Source organism: Dermochelys coriacea, chromosome 3 (assembly GCF_009764565.3).
Source record: "Dermochelys coriacea isolate rDerCor1 chromosome 3, rDerCor1.pri.v4, whole genome shotgun sequence".
Taxonomy (NCBI): Eukaryota; Metazoa; Chordata; order Testudines; family Dermochelyidae; genus Dermochelys; species Dermochelys coriacea.
Genome location: NC_050070.1, coordinates 118529904 through 118548696, shown reverse-complemented (window position 1 = coordinate 118548696; position 18793 = coordinate 118529904). Strand labels below are relative to the sequence as shown.

General features: G+C 44.4%; 1 protein-coding gene across 1 annotated transcript in view; it reads left to right on the top strand.

Moving 5' to 3' along the window:
* The window catches only part of IPCEF1 (interaction protein for cytohesin exchange factors 1), a 135581-nt gene that overhangs the window by 485 nt on the left and 116303 nt on the right, over positions 1-18793 (top strand). The gene's annotated exons all lie outside the window — the stretch shown is intronic.

The window sequence follows — 18793 nt, the reverse complement described above, 5'->3', positions numbered from 1 at the left end:
GCTGTTTTCTGCCACTGAGACTGAATGTGCTACTCTCCGGATCATTAACATGCCCTTCCTCGGTTTTCAAATAGAGATTGTTTGATGTGTACTACTTGGACTATTAACTATGGACTTGATTCAGAAAAGCACATGTAATCATTTATGCATTTTTGCAAAGGTTTACATGGAAAAATTGCATAAGCAGAGTGGTCTGAATAAGGCACGCTCTATTGGACTGCTATTTTCTTTTGCATGCAGCTGGAGATGCCTCCCCTCCTTTACTCACCCCGAGAGATCGAAAGTGGGCAGAGAGTCAAAGGAAAAAGTGCCACGCTCCATCTTCAAATGCAGACTACTAGAATCAGTGTGGTTCTCTCTGGTCCGTGGTAAAGTAAAAAGAGATCCAGTGGAGTGGAGATGTGTGTGGTATGGTTCTGAGCTATCCCAAGAGCCTTCATTTATAGTTAAGAAGTATTTTCTCAGCCTTGTTTTTGTTAAACTAGGGTGTACTTCTAGTAGCCTTCCTTGGCCGACAGCCTCAGCTTCACTCAGGTTATGCCTCCTTGAATTTAGGGCATGTTCACAAAGGTTGCTCTAAAGCAGGGGTTCTCAAACTGGGGCGAGGTTGTTGCCTGGGGGGGGGGTCACGAGCTGTCATCTTAATTAAATAAATTAAAAGTATTTTAAAATTAAATTGAAATCCCCATTTTTAATTTATAAAGGGGTGTGTGTGGGGGGGGGGTGGTTCACACTCAGAGGCTTGCTGTGTGAAAGGGGTCTCCCATACAAAAAATTTGAGAACCACTGCTCTAAAGTCAGCCAGAAGATAGCAGCCCCTATGAGGGTGTGGGGGTGTCATTCACTAGCCAGGAAGTGTGGGAGTGCAGCAGGCGCCACCTCCAACATGCCCCCTATGTTAAGAGGTGCAGGGGGAGGGGATGACATAAAAACTGTCTGTGCTGGCTCTGTATCAACTAGGAATTGCACCATGCTGGGGAAATCTCCACATAGTGAGATATGGCTGCACATTGTGCCACTCGAACGGTACAAGAGGTCAAACAGTCCGGATGACTCATATTCCAACTCTGAACTGATTGGGTCTCCTGTTGAAGCAGGACAGTAGAATGGGAGCCCCCAGGAGAAGCAGCCTGCATTTCCGCAGAAGGGGATGTGGGGAGGGGGAACAAATAACATCTTGTGTGAACTGATAAGTGAGGACTTTCTGCTCCTCACTGAGTTATTGACATGAGTAGGCCTATCATCTGCACAATCTTTTAGTGAAGTTAATAAAGCACTTTGGGCTCCATATGGATGAAGGATGCGATAAAAATCTTCAACTCACTATAGCTTGTTGTTTGCAATAAAGGAGAATGCATTGGGATAAAGCAAACTTGCGAGATGTATTGTCAGAGCACCAGTTTACTTTGAAAAACAACAGTCATCTGCAAACTACCCATTTTTGTAATTTGACAGCTTGTTAGACTAAAACCCCCATTTCCTACGGGCAGAAAAGTTGCGCCAGAAGTAAGTGTAGCTGAGGAAATTGAATGGGATTTTTTCTTAAGAGCTATTTCAGTTTTTTGCACAGAAAGGGGAGGGTTAGGATGGATCCTTTAGTGGAGAAAGATTGACAGTGCCAAAACATGTTGCTTTGCTAAAAAAACACCCAATCTCTATCACCACATATATTTATTACCCTGGCCTTTTAAACCTCTTCATATACTATAGATACCAGGAAGGATCATTCTTGATACAGAAATGATCAGGTAAGAGAACATTTCTTTTGCCCACCCCCAATTTTGATTCTCATTCTTGTAAAAGGGGGAAAATAACACGGAGCTTGAAGGCAGCTAGAATGCTAGCCTTGCATATCTCTAGATGTCTTGTCAGTTTTTACAGATTGTAAACTGTCATTTAAAAGGAATTAAGATTCTCTTCCCCTCAATAATCAAAAGGCATAGCACTATCCCATTTGGTGTCCCAAGAGGAGAAAACATGTGGCCCAAGATCCTGACAACCAGTTGAGGAACCCTCAGTTCATCTTATGAGTGCACATTCAAAGGTGGCTTTAAAAATCATCTTTGGGCTCCCTCGTCCTAGTTGGCTGCCAGTGGCCCAAAGGGGAGTGGGTTGTAGGGGTGCTGCTATGATGGCTCTATGCAGGATGAATCCATTCCTCGGTGACCAGAGTCACTAAATTTAGGGCTGCTTTGTTCAGATGGAGCAGCATAGAGAAACCCAAGTACACTGGCAAAGCAGGCCTTCGCTCAAAAGTAATACAAGAGCAGCAGGTGGAAGAACCATTTTATCAGTGGCAAAAGCACCCCACTGGCATCAGAGGCCTGGAACTATTTTTTCCACTTTAGCAAAACAGGTGTATTTCAAGGTTCTTTACAGCAGGAGTAGGTTGAGACATTCCTGGAACCTAGGATCTATCATATTTGGACTCTACTAATTAGTAGACTAGGCCAGCCTTCCCTTGAGAATCAGTGAAATGTATCCGATGAAATGAGCTGTAGCTCACGAAAGCTTATGCTCAAATTTGTTAGTCTCTAAGGTGCCACAAGTACTCCTTTTCTTTTTGCGAATACAGATTAATACGGCTGCTACTCTGAAACCAGTGAAATTACTGAGCAACATCCAGCAGTGTCCTCCACTTCTACGCTCTTTCCACAAAGTAACACATATGCCTCTTCAGGCCTGTCACCATCACTCACTAGGCAGGTTGTAAGCCTAGTGCAATGCGCTGATAAAGGGGCTATTTCATTTGGGAGGCAATAGTTAGGTGGCTCTGTTAATGCACAGTCACCTATAAGAACAATTACTTTCAAAATGAAGATACGTTTTTGGTTAGCTTTTCAAATAGGGCATTTTAAGTGCAATTAGCTTGTAAAGTACTTTGATGATGAAAAAGCTATGTTCATGCCAAGGACTGGTTACGCATGCAAAGAAGTGGAAGATTCATTACAGCAATTTAAAACTGACTTGTACGGGAGGAAGGAGATCATATTAAATGTATTAATTTGTTCTTTGTCACAGCGGCTTGTGAGCGGGGGCTTGTATTAAACTTTGTAAGTACACACAAAGCCAAGATGCAATGCAAACAACGTTTTTAAAGGGATTTAAAAATTAAGGTCCAAATTCCCAGTATCAGCTAGGTTCAGAGGGGGGTAGGGAGCTGCAAAGAAGCTAGTTGGGGCTCCCTGATCTGTGCAAGCTCCAGCATAGTTTAGTATAATCCCTGGGGTGTTCTACAGTACAATAGCAACTGTGACTCTCAGCTCCTACCAGTTGGAGATTATTGGAGCACGATAATGCTATGACTACACACCCTTACCCCTCTTCAGGTATTCCGCCCTGGGGGCTATAGGGAAGCTGGTGCTATGTCAGTTCTATGCCAGTAGAATCCTTAGCTGGGACAACCTGCAAACTTTCTGACCCAAAACAGCACAGAAACGCCAGACCAAAGAAGAGAATCTAGCCCCATACACCTTGTGCAAAATGCTGTCAAAGCATAATGGTAGCTTTTCCATTCACTTTACACAAGCATACAAGACACCACAAGGTGGGTGGAATGGTATTACCCCAGTGTAAAACTGGGACAAGGAGTAGAGAGCTAGTACCCCACTTTGTCCCTTTCTTGATTACAGCTCCATCCTGTGACCAATGAAGTCAATGACAATGCTCCATAGAATCATAGAATCATAGAATATCAGGGTTGGAAGGGACCCCAGAAGGTCATCTAGTCCAACCCCCTGCTCAAAGCAGGACCAAGTCCCAGTTAAATCATCCCAGCTAGGGCTTTGTCAAGCCTGACCTTAAAAACCTCTAAGGAAGGAGATTCTACCACCTCCCTAGGTAACGCATTCCAGTGTTTCACCACCCTCTTAGTGAAAAAGTTTTTCCTAATATCCAATCTAAACCTCCCCCATTGCAACTTGAGACCATTACTCCTCGTTCTGTCATCTGCTACCATTGAGAACAGTCTAGAGCCATCCTCTTTGAAACCCCCTTTCAGGTAGTTGAAAGCAGCTATCAAATCCCCCCTCATTCTTCTCTTCTCAGACTAAACAATCCCAGCTCCCTCAGCCTCTCCTCATAAGTCATGTGCTCTAGACCCCTAATCATTTTCGTTGCCCTTCGTTGTACTCTTTCCAATTTATCCACATCCTTCCTGTAGTGTGGGGCCCAAAACTGGACACAGTACTCCAGATGAGGCCTCACCAGTGTCGAATAGAGGGGAACGATCACGTCCCTCGATCTGCTCGCTATGCCCCTACTTATACAACCCAAAATGCCATTGGCCTTTTTGGCAACAAGGGCACACTGCTGACTCATATCCAGCTTCTCGTCCACTGTCACCCCTAGGTCCTTTTCCGCAGAACTGCTGCCGAGCCATTCGGTCCCTAGTCTGTAGCGGTGCATTGGATTCTTCCATCCTAAGTGCAGGACCCTGCATTTATCCTTATTGAACCTCATTAGATTTCTTTTGGCCCAATCCTCCAATTTGTCTAGGTCCTTCTGTATCCTATCCCCCCCCTCCAGCGTATCTACCACTCCTCCCAGTTTAGTATCATCCGCAAATTTGCTGAGATTGCAATCCACACCATCCTCCAGATCATTTATGAAGATATTGAACAAAACGGGCCCCAGGACCGACCCCTGGGGCACTCCACTTGACACCGGCTGCCAACTAGACATGGAGCCATTGATCACTACCCATTGAGCCCGACAATCTAGCCAGCTTTCTACCCACCTTATAGTGCATTCATCCAGCCCATACTCCCTTAACTTCCTGACAAGAATGCTGTGGGAGACCGTGTCAAAAGCTTTGCTAAAGTCAAGAAACAATACATCCACTGCTTTCCCTTCATCCACAGAACCAGTAATCTCATCATAAAAGGCGATTAGATTAGTCAGGCATGACCTTCCCTTGGTGAATCCATGCTGACTGTTCCTGATCACTTTCCTCTCCTCTAAGTGCTTCAGGATTGATTCTTTGAGGACCTGCTCCATGATTTTTCCAGGGACTGAGGTGAGGCTGACCGGCCTGTAGTTCCCAGGATCCTCCTTCTTCCCTTTTTTAAAGATGGGCACTACATTAGCCTTTTTCCAGTCATCTGGGACTTCCCCCGTTCGCCACGAGTTTTCAAAGATAATGGCTAAGGGCTCTGCAATCACAGCCGCCAATTCCTTCAGCACTCTCGGATGCAATTCGTCCGGCCCCATGGACTTGTGCACGTCCAGCTTTTCTAAATAGTCCCTAACCACCTCTATCTCTACAGAGGGCTGGCCATCTCTTCCCCATTTTGTGTTGCCCAGCACAGCAGTCTGGGAGCTGACCTTGTTAGTGAAAACAGAGGCAAAAAAAGCATTGAGTACATTAGCTTTTTCCACATCCTCTGTCACTAGCTTGCCTCCCTCATTCAGTAAGGGGCCCACACTTTCCTTGGCTTTCTTCTTGTTGCCAACATACCTGAAGAAACCCTTCTTGTTACTCTTGACATCTCTTGCTAGCTGCAGCTCCAGGTGCGATTTGGCCCTCCTGATATCTTTCCTACATGCCCGAGCAATATTTTTTACTCTTCCCTGGTCATATGTCCAAGCTTCCACTTCTTGTAAGCTTCTTTTTTATGTTTAAGATCCGCTAGGATTTCACCATTAAGCCAAGCTGGTCGCCTGCCATATTTACTATTCTTTCGACTCATCGGGATGGTTTGTCCCTGTAACCTCAACAGGGATTCCTTGAAATACAGCCAGCTCTCCTGGACTCCCTTCCCTTTCATGTTAGTCCCCCAGGGGATCCTGGCCATCTGTTCCCTGAGGGAGTCAAAGTCTGCTTTCCTGAAGTCCAGGGTCCGTATCCTGCTGCCTACCTTTCTTCCCTGCGTCAGGATCCTGAACTCAACCAACTCATGGTCACTGCCTCCCAGATTCCCATCCACTTTTGCTTCCCCCACTAATTCTACCCGGTTTGTGAGCAGCAGGTCAAGAAAAGCGCTCCCCCTAGTTGGCTCCCCTAGCACTTGCACCAGGAAATTGTCCCCTACGCTTTCCAAAAACTTCCTGGATTGTCTATGCACCGCTGTATTGCTCTCCCAGCAGATATCAGGAAAATTAAAGTCACCCATGAGAATCAGGGCATGCGATCTAGTAGCTTCCGTGAGTTGCCGGAAGAAAGCCTCATCCACCTCATCCCCCTGGTCCGGTGGTCTATAGCAGACTCCCACCATGACATCACTCTTGTTGCACACACTTCTAAACTTAATCCAGAGACACTCAGGTTTTTCCACAGTTTCGTACCGGAGCTCTGAGCAGTCATACTGCTCCCTTACATACAGTGCTACTCCCCCACCTTTTCTGCCCTGCCTGTCCTTCCTGAACAGTTTATAACCATCCATGACTGTACTCCAGTCATGTGAGTTATCCCACCAAGTCTCTGTTATTCCAATCACGTCATAATTCCTTGACATCACCAGGACCTCCAGTTCTCCCTGCTTGTTTCCAAGGCTTTGTGCATTTGTATATAAGCACTTGAGATAACCTGTTGATCGCCCCTCATTCGCAGTATGAGGCAGGAGCCCTCCCCTCACAGACCTTCCTGCCTGTGCTTCCTCCCGGTATCCCGCTTTCCCACTTACCTCAGGGCTTTGGTCTCCTTCCCCCGGTGAACCTAGTTTAAAGCCCTCCTCACTAGGTTAGCCAGCCTGCTGGCAAAGATGTTCTTCCCTCTCTTCGTAAGATGGAGCCCGTCTCTGCCCACTCCTCCTTCATGGAACACCATCCCATGGTCAAAGAATCCAAAGCCTTCTCTCCGACACCACCTGCGTAGCCATTCGTTGACCTCCACGATTCGACGGTCCCTACCCAGGCCTTTTCCTTCCACGGGGAGGATGGACGAGAACCCACTTGCGCCTCCAACTCCTTTATCCTTCTTCCCAGAGCCACATAACTTCCCATTGACTTCATTAGGGAACCAGGATAAGGTACTTCCATCTAGGGAACAGATAACAGAACTTTGCAAATGAATTGTTTGTAATAATTACTGATCCATGCAATCTCAGCAAGGTTAGAGGCACAATTATGTGAGTAGTTACAGGAGAAGTGTGATTGAATACACATTTGAACAGACTACCATACCCCCCGCACTGTCCAGGAATGTATGCACCAAAAAACTTCTTTGCTATTTGATGTTAGGTGCCAGCTCTTGATAACACTGAAGCTTGCTTGAGTGCAGCCAAATGTCCACTTAGAGACCTGTAGCAGCCGTATTTTACTTGATCTGATGTCGGGCCCGTCCAATGCCTCCGTTTACCTCTTCCAGGCAAAGAGCCTACAACTGGGGCTTTTGAATTAGTTCACCATATTGGAGTCTAGTTTATTAATATAAACTATCAGCTTACCATAAAGCAGATCTCCCAACCCTCATCCCTAGGCTCACTAGCTCTTATTAGCAGTTTATCATACTTTATAGCCCAAGTTCAAACACTGCCTTTAGCCTGGTCAAATAGACCAGAGAAAGCACTTCCTAGATATTTCTCTTGCTTCCTTCAGAAGAGAACTAAATCCCCTACTTCCACTTTTTCACCTTTATTACATCCCCTCCTTGCAGGCTTCTGCTTCTCCTTATATACTGTAGCTAAGTCACATGACTGTCAGCTGGCCCTTGGACTCAATTCCATTACCTGGGAAGCAGGTTAAACCAGCCCCAGCTCACCTTGTGACATACTTCAATTACTATTTTAAACATGTGTGAGGGAGGGTGCAACTCTTTTGTTGAATGCTGACCTTGCTAGATTCTGCAGATTTACACTTTGTTTTGAGTTCTGCTTTGGAAATACTGTTGTGACTTCATGACCTTTCTGAAACTGGTATCCTGTGCCTTTTAAACACAGACTTTCACGTGAAAGAATTTACAAAAGGTTTTCCTTTCAGTGCTTCACACTTAGATCCTGGCCTCATGCCAGAATTTAGAAACTAGATTTGTAATCACTTTATTTACAAGGTGGTTTTTTTCTTTTCTTTTTGTTGGCTTAATTTAACAGACTACAAGGCGCCACTTGCACTTCTTAAAATATTCTTTATTTTGCCTCCTTTGGTTGTATAGACACATTTATCCTCTGGCTCAACCCCCCTCTCTGTGCACATGGATAAGGTAAGGCATTCTGGATTTACTCTAATGTTACAGAGACTTTTTCCTGGTGAAAATGGGTGAAGTCCCATGGAGCTGTGCTCATTTTTATCAACCGAGATTTGGCCCTATTTTTTGAATGAATTCATGTCTCAAGTAGGGATGGGCAAACCTATTTGGATAAAACAAGAAGTGGCCTGAACTTCTACCCCAAACCTGAAACTTGGTATGAGAGTCAGAAAAGCATGATAAGTATTTTGGAAAGAAAATCCCCATGTTTCTGTCCTTCCTGGCTGGTGAGCTCATGTTGCCTGGTGCTGCTTTTTTAGCTGCAACTTCTGCCACTACCACTTGGTTAACAGTAGGAGACTGAACAAAGGTGGGGGCATTAGTGCTAGGAGATCCAGCAGAAAGGAACATGCCTTCAAAACATGCTCAAGCACTGCCCTGGCAGGTGAGTACCTCTCCACTACTTGCTCCTCCCTCCCTCTCACCTCCAGGAGCAGCTCCTCTTCTTTTCAGAATCTACTTCTACTGTCCAATAACCCCAGAAGAAGGTGTGGCATCTTCTCAGGAGGAGGGAACCCAGTGGGCCAGATTCTGGCACAGGCTATGATTCCTTTACATGTTTCAGAGGTATAAAGGGGGCTTCAACAGCCCAATGAAATGCCTAGAGCAAGGGCATCAGCATTGCTTTTAGGATGACCAGCATCTGGGGCCCTCGGGCATTGGGTGTCTGAACTATATTCACTATCTCATTTAGAATGTTCACTTCTATGGACAAGGACCAAGTCTGCCTCTATGTTTTAACAACAGAGAGTGTAACCCGCTGATGAATATTGTTATAAGTGCTCATCTGTGCCCGATCTGTAGAGGCTATGAATTTGTTATAGCCCCAGCTACAGAATTTTAGCTTCATTGACAGCAGCTTTTGCTTTTAGCTCTGGTGGTTCCCCAGATCTATCACTGGAGTGTTGGCCAAAATGGTGGCTATCATGTGAGCAATACTGATGGTGGTTAACAAATAATAAATAATTATCTGAACGCGCCTTCTCAAACCTTTCTTTATGCTATCATTTAAGCAGAGCTGTGCAAACGGGGTTACTTTTTCACCCATTTGGGGCAGCATGTTTTGTCATTTTTGTTCTGTGCTATTTGCTGAAACATTGTCATTTCTTGGCAATTTCATGAAAAACTATATTCTCACTGAAAGTGTGTGACATAGAATATTATCAGCTGGGCTAACTTTCCACAGTATAAAGGCTTTTATCCTCTTTACACATCAGACACTAGAGGGTGAAATAAATTCTTGAGTGTCTCTGATGGTTCATCCAGAAGACCACGTGTCTTGCCTGCAGGGCCTGATCCAGTATGCATTTTCTGAGAGATCTAACACCACACATAGGAGGAGGTGAATGTTTGTTTGTAATAACTGTTAACCCAGTGGTTAGAGCACTCACCTGGGAACTGGGAGAACCCCAGTTCCATTCCCTTTCCCTCTCTGAGTGAGGAGATTGGAACAGGGTTTAGACAGAAGAGAGGCATCCAGATGTCTCGAGTGAGGCAGCCATGTGCATGCAAACAGGCAGAAAGTTAAGTGCCTAGGGAACATTTATAGCAGAAATGTAGGTGCCCAGTGAGTGTAGGCACCTACAGGGTTAGGCAGCAGCCAAGCAAGGGTTGTGAGGATCACAGATATGCCTAGCACTGGGACTTATGGGCTTAAATCTGGGGTTTATTCACCAGAGCTGGAGATAGTTATAAGCAGACTAAGCAATTGCTTAGGGCCATGAGCAGCTCAAGGGGACCCCCTGTTTGCTTTTTTATTATAAGAACTTGCCTGTTTTACTGTGTGTGTGTGTGTGTGTGTGTGTGTGTGTGTGTGTGTGTGAGATGAGGACGGCAAAAATATTCCTGTTTAGGGCCCCCAGTGGGCTAGCTCCGGGTTGTGCTGTGCACTGAAGTCCTTTTGTGGATCTGGCTGTCTGTATCTCAGTTCTCCATCAATAAAATGGGGATTTCAGTACTGCCCTCCCTCGTAGGGGTGTTGTGCGGATAAATACCATTAAGGATTCTAAGGTGCTCGGAGACTACACTAATGGGGCCATAGATAGATCTTAGCTGGATGAGTATTCCCGTTTGAAATCAGTGGGACTACTCAGCATGTGTGTAACTTATTGCAGGAGTAGGGCCTAAGAATTATTGAGAACAAAGACCCTTGGAGCTTATAGTGAGGAGGCGATCTCAGTGCATTTATGGCCCTGTCCATACAGTAAAAACCACAGCCTAAGCAATGACATTTTTAAAACGTTGTGGAGTTGAACTGTGACTGGATCAGGTTTGGACACCATTTGTTTCAGTATGTGTGGACAAAGCCAAGCTATTTATTTTATAAACAGGTTTTAAAAAAATATGATTTAAATCCAGCCACAGACAAGCTTAACAACCGTTCTTAATCACAGCTGTTTTGGCTGTGCATTCAGGAGCTGTCAGAAGTAGCTTCTTAACAGACATGATCTTACTGGCTATAAAGCAAGTGACTGTACTTTCCCACCATATTTGCTGTAAAATTATCAAATGTCACTTGTTTCGTCAGGATATTTTTTTTCCAGGTTGGGTGCTTTTTGGATGTTGTGTGTGTTATCTCACTTAAGTTTTGAGTTTATAAAACACTGATAAAAATAACACATGATTGATCCCTAATGAAGGCCAGGAAGTGATTAATAATAAGAAAAGATCGTGAGTGAGAACAGGAAATCTAATCTTCAGTTTTTTTATATATAGAAAACACCTCAAGGACAAGCACGTAATGTTTTGTATAAATACGTTTAAGATGTGTTTTGCACATATTTTCAACATGTTGTCATGATCTGAAACACATGTAGACCCTGAAAAATTATGTGAAATATGCTGAGCTCCTGCCCATACACATAAGTAAATGTTATGCACAGTATATGTGTGTAAATATTTAGCTAGCAGAATGGTCACAGGAGAACTCCTTCAAAATGATCCTGGAGTCAGGAAGCCACAAATTTTAGCTCTGAAATTTTCCATGCTTGTGTCACTACATAAATAAAACCAACTGGAGCAACTGAAAAAAGTTCACAAATGGTGGCATTTCAGAGCGTGGACGCTGTTTTTTTTTTTTTTTAAACTATTTTCTTGGCTCTGATCAGAAGGCATATGCAAGAACGTAAACAGCATCCCCAGTTCTGAGTTTGATTCCTGATATGCAAACACACTCAGATTTCTAAATATTCCTGTTAATTTCATTATTATTTTGGCAGAGGCCAAAAGTGAGCTAGTAAGATGGGGGCAGGCTTTGCTTCTAACCATTGCAAAAATGTCAGTTGATGGCTATCTCACTTGTCCTTGCAAGCTCATCTTTGTAAGATCTTTGGGGCAGGATGGTGTCTTTCTATGTGTTTGTGCAGCAACTAGCACAATGTGGCCCTGATCCTATCTGTGAGTTTTGGATAATAATGAAATATCAATGTTTAATGCTGAATTAGGAAACGGTGTTAGGAGGCCTGACTTCTTGTTCCTTATTTTAGCTGGCACCAGTTCAACCAAACACTAGTGGTTACAATCAATACCTGGAAAGTCTCTGAGACAGCTATTGGTTATCAAAAGTGCGTATACCAGGGATTGGCAACCTTTGGCTCACAGCCCGCCAGGGTAAGCCCCCTGGCGGGCCGGGCTGGTTTGTTTACCTAGTGCGTCCACAGGATCGGCCGATTGCAGCTCCCACTGGCCACGGTTCGCCGCTCCAGGCCAATGGGGGTTGCAGGAAGCAGCGGCCAGCACATCCCTCGGCCCGCACTGCTTTCTGCAGCCCCCATTGGCCTGGAGCGGCGAACTTGAGTCTTTACATTAGCTTCAGCTGGATTAGCGCAGTCCTAACAACAGTAACTGCCAGGAACATCAAGATGCTTCAGAGATCTAGACTCTGGATCAGGCTGGAGAGAGGACAGTAGGCAAAATAAATTCCTTAAAGGGGAAGGAAGGAAAAAGGAGTGTTTTTCTCTGTGGCAGGCTTCGGGAGACAGATACTACATCATTTTGAAAGAAGGTTTGGTATCATTCATGGTGTTTGTATTTCTTTCTCCCTCCCCTGGAGAAAAGATTCTTTGAGCAGAGAAGATTAAATGAAAGGGGAACATCACTGGATTTTAAAAATGGAAGAAAGGAGGCTGCTACCCACTTTCTCAGGAGTTCTGCTCTCTAACTTCTTGTATTTCAAACAAACAAGCTGGTGGCAAGAAATCCTCCTTTTCTAACTTATGTTCCCTGAAGCCCTTCCCTGCCCCTGCCTGACCATCTTAAAGAGCAAAATGGAGAGGGAAATCTATTGTATGGAGGGGTGAATACCCCTATCATATCTGGCAATGTTTGAAAATGTTTTAAGAAGGGAATTAAAACAACCCCCCATAATTTTCACTGTACTGAGATTAACTGTCCTGGGAGATGCTTCTGGAGGGAAAGTGACAAAATACTAGATTAAATACTGGTGGAAAATAGGAAGAGTTGGCATCTCTCCCCTGTTACCTTTGGTATCTGGGAAGAGGGAAACATAGCGTCTTCAGCTGGGTCCAGGGAAATTGTTCTATTTCATTAATTTCAGACAAAGGGAGGCTTGCTCGATATTTAGGCCATACTTCTGCGATTGGATCCACATGGGTGGACGCTTGCAGCCCTGTGTTCAACAGGGCTCTGTGCAGATATCAGAATTGGCCTTCATGGATCCCATTGCAGGTCAGGGTCTACGTCCCTGGTGCTGAGGGCAAGGACTTCTTTAGCAGCCGGGTCAGCTCTGTTGCATTCTGTTGTAGTCAGACCTAGTTGGAAGTCTTTCTGTACAACTGCAGTTATTGTTTACAGTGCCTAGCCTTTATTAATCACACTTTGGCTGAGCAGTTTAATATGCTCTTGTATTTCTTTGAATTTTTTTAATTTCTAAGGTGGACACTGCTATGGATGACTGGGTCTTCATGCAGAATGACTATCTATCTAATATTTAAGATATTATTTATATGGTCCCTGTAACCATAGTGTCTGAGCACCTCACAGTCTTTAATGTATTTATTCTCACTACTGCTCTTACACCACTGAAGTCAATGGGAGTTTTGCCATTGACTTTAATGAGAATAGCACGAGGCTTCATGTTGTTTGCTCAAGATCACACAAGAAGCCCATAGCAGATCAGGAAATTAAACCTGGGTCTCCTAAGTCTTACATTAGTGCTCAAACAACTGTGCCATCCTTCCTGCCTCTCAAAGGTTCCTCAATTTAGTGTCGGCAGACTATTCATTAAACTATGATGGTAGGCACCATCAGTCATCTAGCCCCTGATCCTGCAATGACCTCTGGCTATCTAGTGACAGATGATGTGGAAAAAGCTGAAGTACTCAATGCTTTTTTTTTTTTTTTGCCTCTGTCTTCATAGACAAGGTCAGCACAGTATGAGGAGGAGGTGAGCAGCCCTCAGTGATGAAAGAACAGGTTAAGGACTATTTAGAAAAGCTGGACATGCAAAAGTCCATGGGGCCAGATGCAATGCATCTAAGGGTGCTGAGGGAGCTGGCAGATATGATTGCAGAGCCATTATGTTTGAAAACTTGTGGCGATTGGGGGAGGTCCCAGACGATGGGGAAAAGGCAAATGTAGTGCCCATCTTTAAAAAAAGGAAGAAGGAAAATCCGGGGAACTACAGACGAGTCAGCTTCACCTCAGTCCCCAGAAAAATCATGGAGCAGGTCCTCAAGGAATCCAATTTGAAGCACTTGGAGGAGAGAAAGGTGATCAGGAACAGTCAACATGGATTCACCAAGGGCAAGTCATGCCTGACCAACCTGATTGCCTTCTATGATGAGATAACTGGCTCTGTGGTTATGGGGAAAGCACTGGACGTGATATACCTTGACTTTAGCAAAGCTTTTGATACGGTCTCCCACAGTATTCTTGCCAGCAAGTTAAAAAAGTATGGATTGGATGAATGGACTATAAGGTGGATAGAAAGTTGGCAAGATCATCGGGCTCAAAGGGTAGTGATCAACGGCTCAGTATCTAGTTGGCAGCTGGTATCAAGCGGAGTGACCCAAGGGTCGGTCCTGGGGCCGGTTTTGTTCAACATCTTCATTAATGATCTGGATGGATTGCACCCTCAGCAAATTTGCGGATGACAGTAAGTTGAGGGAAAGGTAAATATGCTGGAGGATAGGGACAGGTGTGTCCAGAGTGACCTAGACAAATTGGAGGATTGGGCCAAAAGAAATCTGATGAGGTTCAACAAGGACAAGTGCAGAGTCCTGTACTTAGGACGGAAGAATCCATGCATTGCTACAGGCTGGTGACCGACTGGCTAAGCGGCAGTTCTGCAGAAAAGGACCTGGGGATTACAGTAAATGAGAAACTGGATATGAGTCAACAGTGTGCCCTTGTTGCCAAGAAGGCTAACGGCATATTGGGCTGCATTAATATGAGCATTGCCAGCAGATTGAGGGAAGTGATTATTCCCCTCTATTCGGCACTGGGGAGGCCACATCTGGAGTATTGTGTCCAATTTTGGGCCCCTCTGCTACAGAAAGGATGTGAACGAATTGGAGAGAGTCTAGTGGAGGGCAATGAAAATAGTTAGGGGTCTGGGCATATGACTTATGAGGAAAGGCTGGGGGATCTGGGCTTATTTAGTCTGCAGAAAAGAAGAGCGAGGTGGGATTTGATAGCAGCCTACAACTACCTGAAGGGGGGTTTCAAAGAGGATGGAGCTAGGCTGTTCTCAGTGGTGGCAGATGGCAGAACAAGAAGCGATGGTCTCAAGTTGCAGTGTGGGAGGTCTAGGTTGGACATTAGGAAACACTATTTCACTCGGAAGGTGCTGAAGCACTGGAATGGGTTACCTAGGGATGTGATGGAATCTCCATCCTCAGAGGTTTTTAAGGCCCAGCTTGACAAAACCCTGGCTGGGATGATTTCTTTGAGCAGGGTCTTTGACTAGATGATCTCCTGAGAACTCTTCCAACCCTAATCTTCTAGGATTCTGTGATCCTGCAATGACCTCTGGCTGGACAGACCACTATGCCTGCAGAGCATTCAGTGCATGGTCAGAAGCCTAGTTTATTGAGAATACATGAGACTAAGAATCTATGATATCACAGAGAAAGGTGGAGGGTAGGATTTCGCTCTATCTAGAAGGATTTTGATTTTCCAGCCACTGTTCTGCTCTGTCAGGGCAATTCCATAACTTGTATTTGTATTCCCCCTCCCGACCCCCACTTTATATTTTTTGGCAGAGACAACAATGATCAATCTCTAAATCTTTTGAAGTTGTACTGGAGCCAAGTCAGTGTAAGAAGTTTGTCCTTAACAAATCGTAGTTTTAGACGCATCTCAGACAGCCTTGTAGCCTCTTGTCATTTGTTTTTTGCTAGTTTTCAGTTTTATTTTTCTTAATAATATAGAGTGCCTGTATTTTTTCCCATTTTGGAGAATGGACACACACACGCCATCAAATTGTGTGTGTGTGTGTGAGAGAGAGAGATGATATTCACAAGTTACTGGAAAGTTATGTGTAAGAGAGGCTTGAGATTTGTAGTTTGCTATGTCTGTTACGCATATAGGGTGAGTTCTATTTAAGTTCCTAGATTGTCCTTCTGTAGTGGTGGAATGTAGGTGTCTACAGAAATTGGAATTATAGAATCATAGAATATCAGGGTTGGAAGGGACCTAAGGAGGTCATCTAGTCCAACCCCCTGCTCAAAGCAGGATCAATCCCCAACTAAATCATCCCAGCCAGGGCTTTGTCAAGCCTGACCATAAAAACTTCTAAGGAAGGAGATTCCACCACCTCCCTAGGTAACACATTCCAGTGTTTCACCACCCTCCTAGTGAAAAAGTTTTTCCTAATATCCAACCTAAACCTCCCCCACTGCAACTTGAGACCATTACTCCTTGTTCTGTCATCTGCTACCACTGAGAACAGTCTAGATCCATCCTCTTTGGAACCCCCTTTCAGGCAGTTGAAAGCAGCTATCAAATCCCCCCTCATTCTTCTCTTCCGCAGACTAAACAATCCCAGTTCCCTCAGCCTCTCCTCATAAGTCATGTGTTCCAGTCCCCTAATCATTTTTGTTGCTTTCTGCTGGGCGTTTTCCAGTTTTTCCACATCCTTCTTTTAGTGTGGGGCCCAAAACTGGACACAGTATTCCAGATAAGGCCTCACCAATGTTGAATAGAGGGGAGCTTTGTACTGGGTTATAATTGTTCAAATGGCATTGAAGTAAGATCTGTACATAGTTTTGCCAGGATCTTAATAACCTTCTTGTGCTCTTTCTTTCAAAGTCTGTCTTTGCTGCCCATTTCTTCTCCCAGGGTCATTTGGCTGGGTTCACAGAAAGTTGTGCGCCCATATGTGTTATAGGGCAGGACAGTGTAAGGCTCTTAATTGCTTAATCTGAATATTGTTCAGGGAATTTAGAACCGGTTGTAACTTGCACTCTCTGGAAAATCTTGCATAGTGCTGATCATAACCTCTAAAATATAACACAACTCAACACTGTTCTAGCTTGACCAGCTTTCACCACAGTTTGGCCAGCTACAGTGGATGAGATCATCATGTTAAAAAATTATTTTGTAGCCTCCTATAGGGACTAATAGCCTCACTTGTTACCCTGATTCTCTGGCATTTTGAACTGAGATCTGTACAAAGCAGCACATGGTTGAAATTTGAATTCTCTGTAGTTTGAGCCCCGTTGGAGAGGAGTGGGTCCCCACGGTCTTTCTGGTTGTTCAAGTGGGTCACATCACAAAAATACCTTCTTTTTATAACACTGCTTGCTCCAGCCCTAACACACTGAGTAAAACAGAACTTATTCTGTACCTCTTAAAAATCCTTCACAGTCCAGCAAGTAGTTAATATTTAAAGACATTATGGCTGGAGGAGATAGGGTTGCAGAATGCTTTACATTTGTTATATGGGGTAAGGATTTAGAAAAATCTTGGGAGTTACTCCATTTTAGTGCTTATGGCAGACAGCCCAAAGATTTGGAGTAGAAGGCCTGATGATTTAAATGTAATACTTAATATTTAAAAAATAAGCAATAGCTGCTTAGAGTGTGCATGCAATGCATACAGACTGTATAATGTCTATTAATCAAGCAGTCTTGCATAGCAGCGCTGGCATGTAACTGTTTTCATTTGTCTGTTTGTTTGGTGTGTGCAGCCGCTTCCCAGCATAACATTGCCAGTGACCTTTAAAACTCCTATGAATGCCGCAATGTAAAAATTACCCGGGAATAGTGGTCTGAGGTGCTGCCACCTTGTGGAAGTTCCTGGGCAAAACCATGACAGACAAACTCCAGCTGCTCTCAAGGAGAGGCCAGGACTGCTAGTGAAACATCAGCTTTTGTTGTGAATCTTAGTGCAGTTCAAGATCTTTGAGTGACATGCAGTGCCATAGAATTTTTTTTCAAGGTGATATGGACTCTTACCCTGAGATGCTCTTTCTGAGGACTGAAAAAGCCTTCAGGTTAGGGAAGCCTTATAAATAGGCATATCTAGGATGAACTTGGCTCAGAATTTTATTGAGTGGGGAAAAATGTTATAGGCAAAACTTTTGTTCTGGACATGAGGTAGCCCTGAGAAACAGATTTTAGGAGAGTGGGGGGAAAGGTTGCATGCTACAGTCAGTCCCACATATCTCACCTTCACTAGACTTGAACATGTATAGATTTACTTATTCAACACTTGTTTCCTTTCCATTAGGACTGTGTGAACTAACTCAGAAAAACATGGAAGCCATCTACCACAACTCTGTCCTCTAAAAAGCATGAACTTTAGGTCTGCATCATCTTACAAAAGCATCATCAGACAAATCCAAACTGCCTTCTGCATGTAGAGAATAGCATTATAGGTGTGATCCATGCATTGAGGACAGTGCGGCAGTTGAAATCCACTTCACTTGTGTAAAGGTAGAGCAACTTGGTGCAGTTCTGTGCAGAGACTGAAGAAGTCAAAGCGACTTTCCCAATCCAAGGTACAGCACTGCAATGCTATCCTCTTGAAGCTGCTTTTCCCTCGTATAAGAATAGGTGCTGCAGCCAGATTTTCAAAAGTGCATTGGGTGCATATTGGGTGCTGAACACATTTGAAAATCTGGCCCCACATGCCAGTCGCATGGAGCTGGAAGCCACTGGATCTGCACAATGTGGATTTTATGGACCCGCGTGTCAGCTTTTTGCTTTAGTTTATTTAAGGCTGGTTCAAAGACCCAGGAGATATGTGGGCATTTCTGCATGACTGCTCTGCTCACGGTCTCATTGCCCAGTCCTGCTGTGGGGCCAAAGAGTGCAAAGGGCCTTTTACTGTTCCTCCACACCCTGGGTCATGTCGGCCTCAGATGAGTACTGATTCAAGAGCAAGATTGCAGGGACAGTCTGAGTTGGGAGGCAACTCTAATTGAAGGCTAGGGACTGAGGTGGGCATGGTTTAGTGTGAAACACCTGGTAAGGAGAGGGGGTCTCCTGGGGGCTATCTACTGGGGCAAGAGAGAATTTCCATCATAATGCCTTGTTAGTTTTGACTCTGAAATTCTGGAGCTGAACCTACATTATTTAATCCCAAATGGATAGGAACTGGGGCTAGCAAAGGTTTTAGCAGGCAGAATTCAGGACAGGCAGTGCC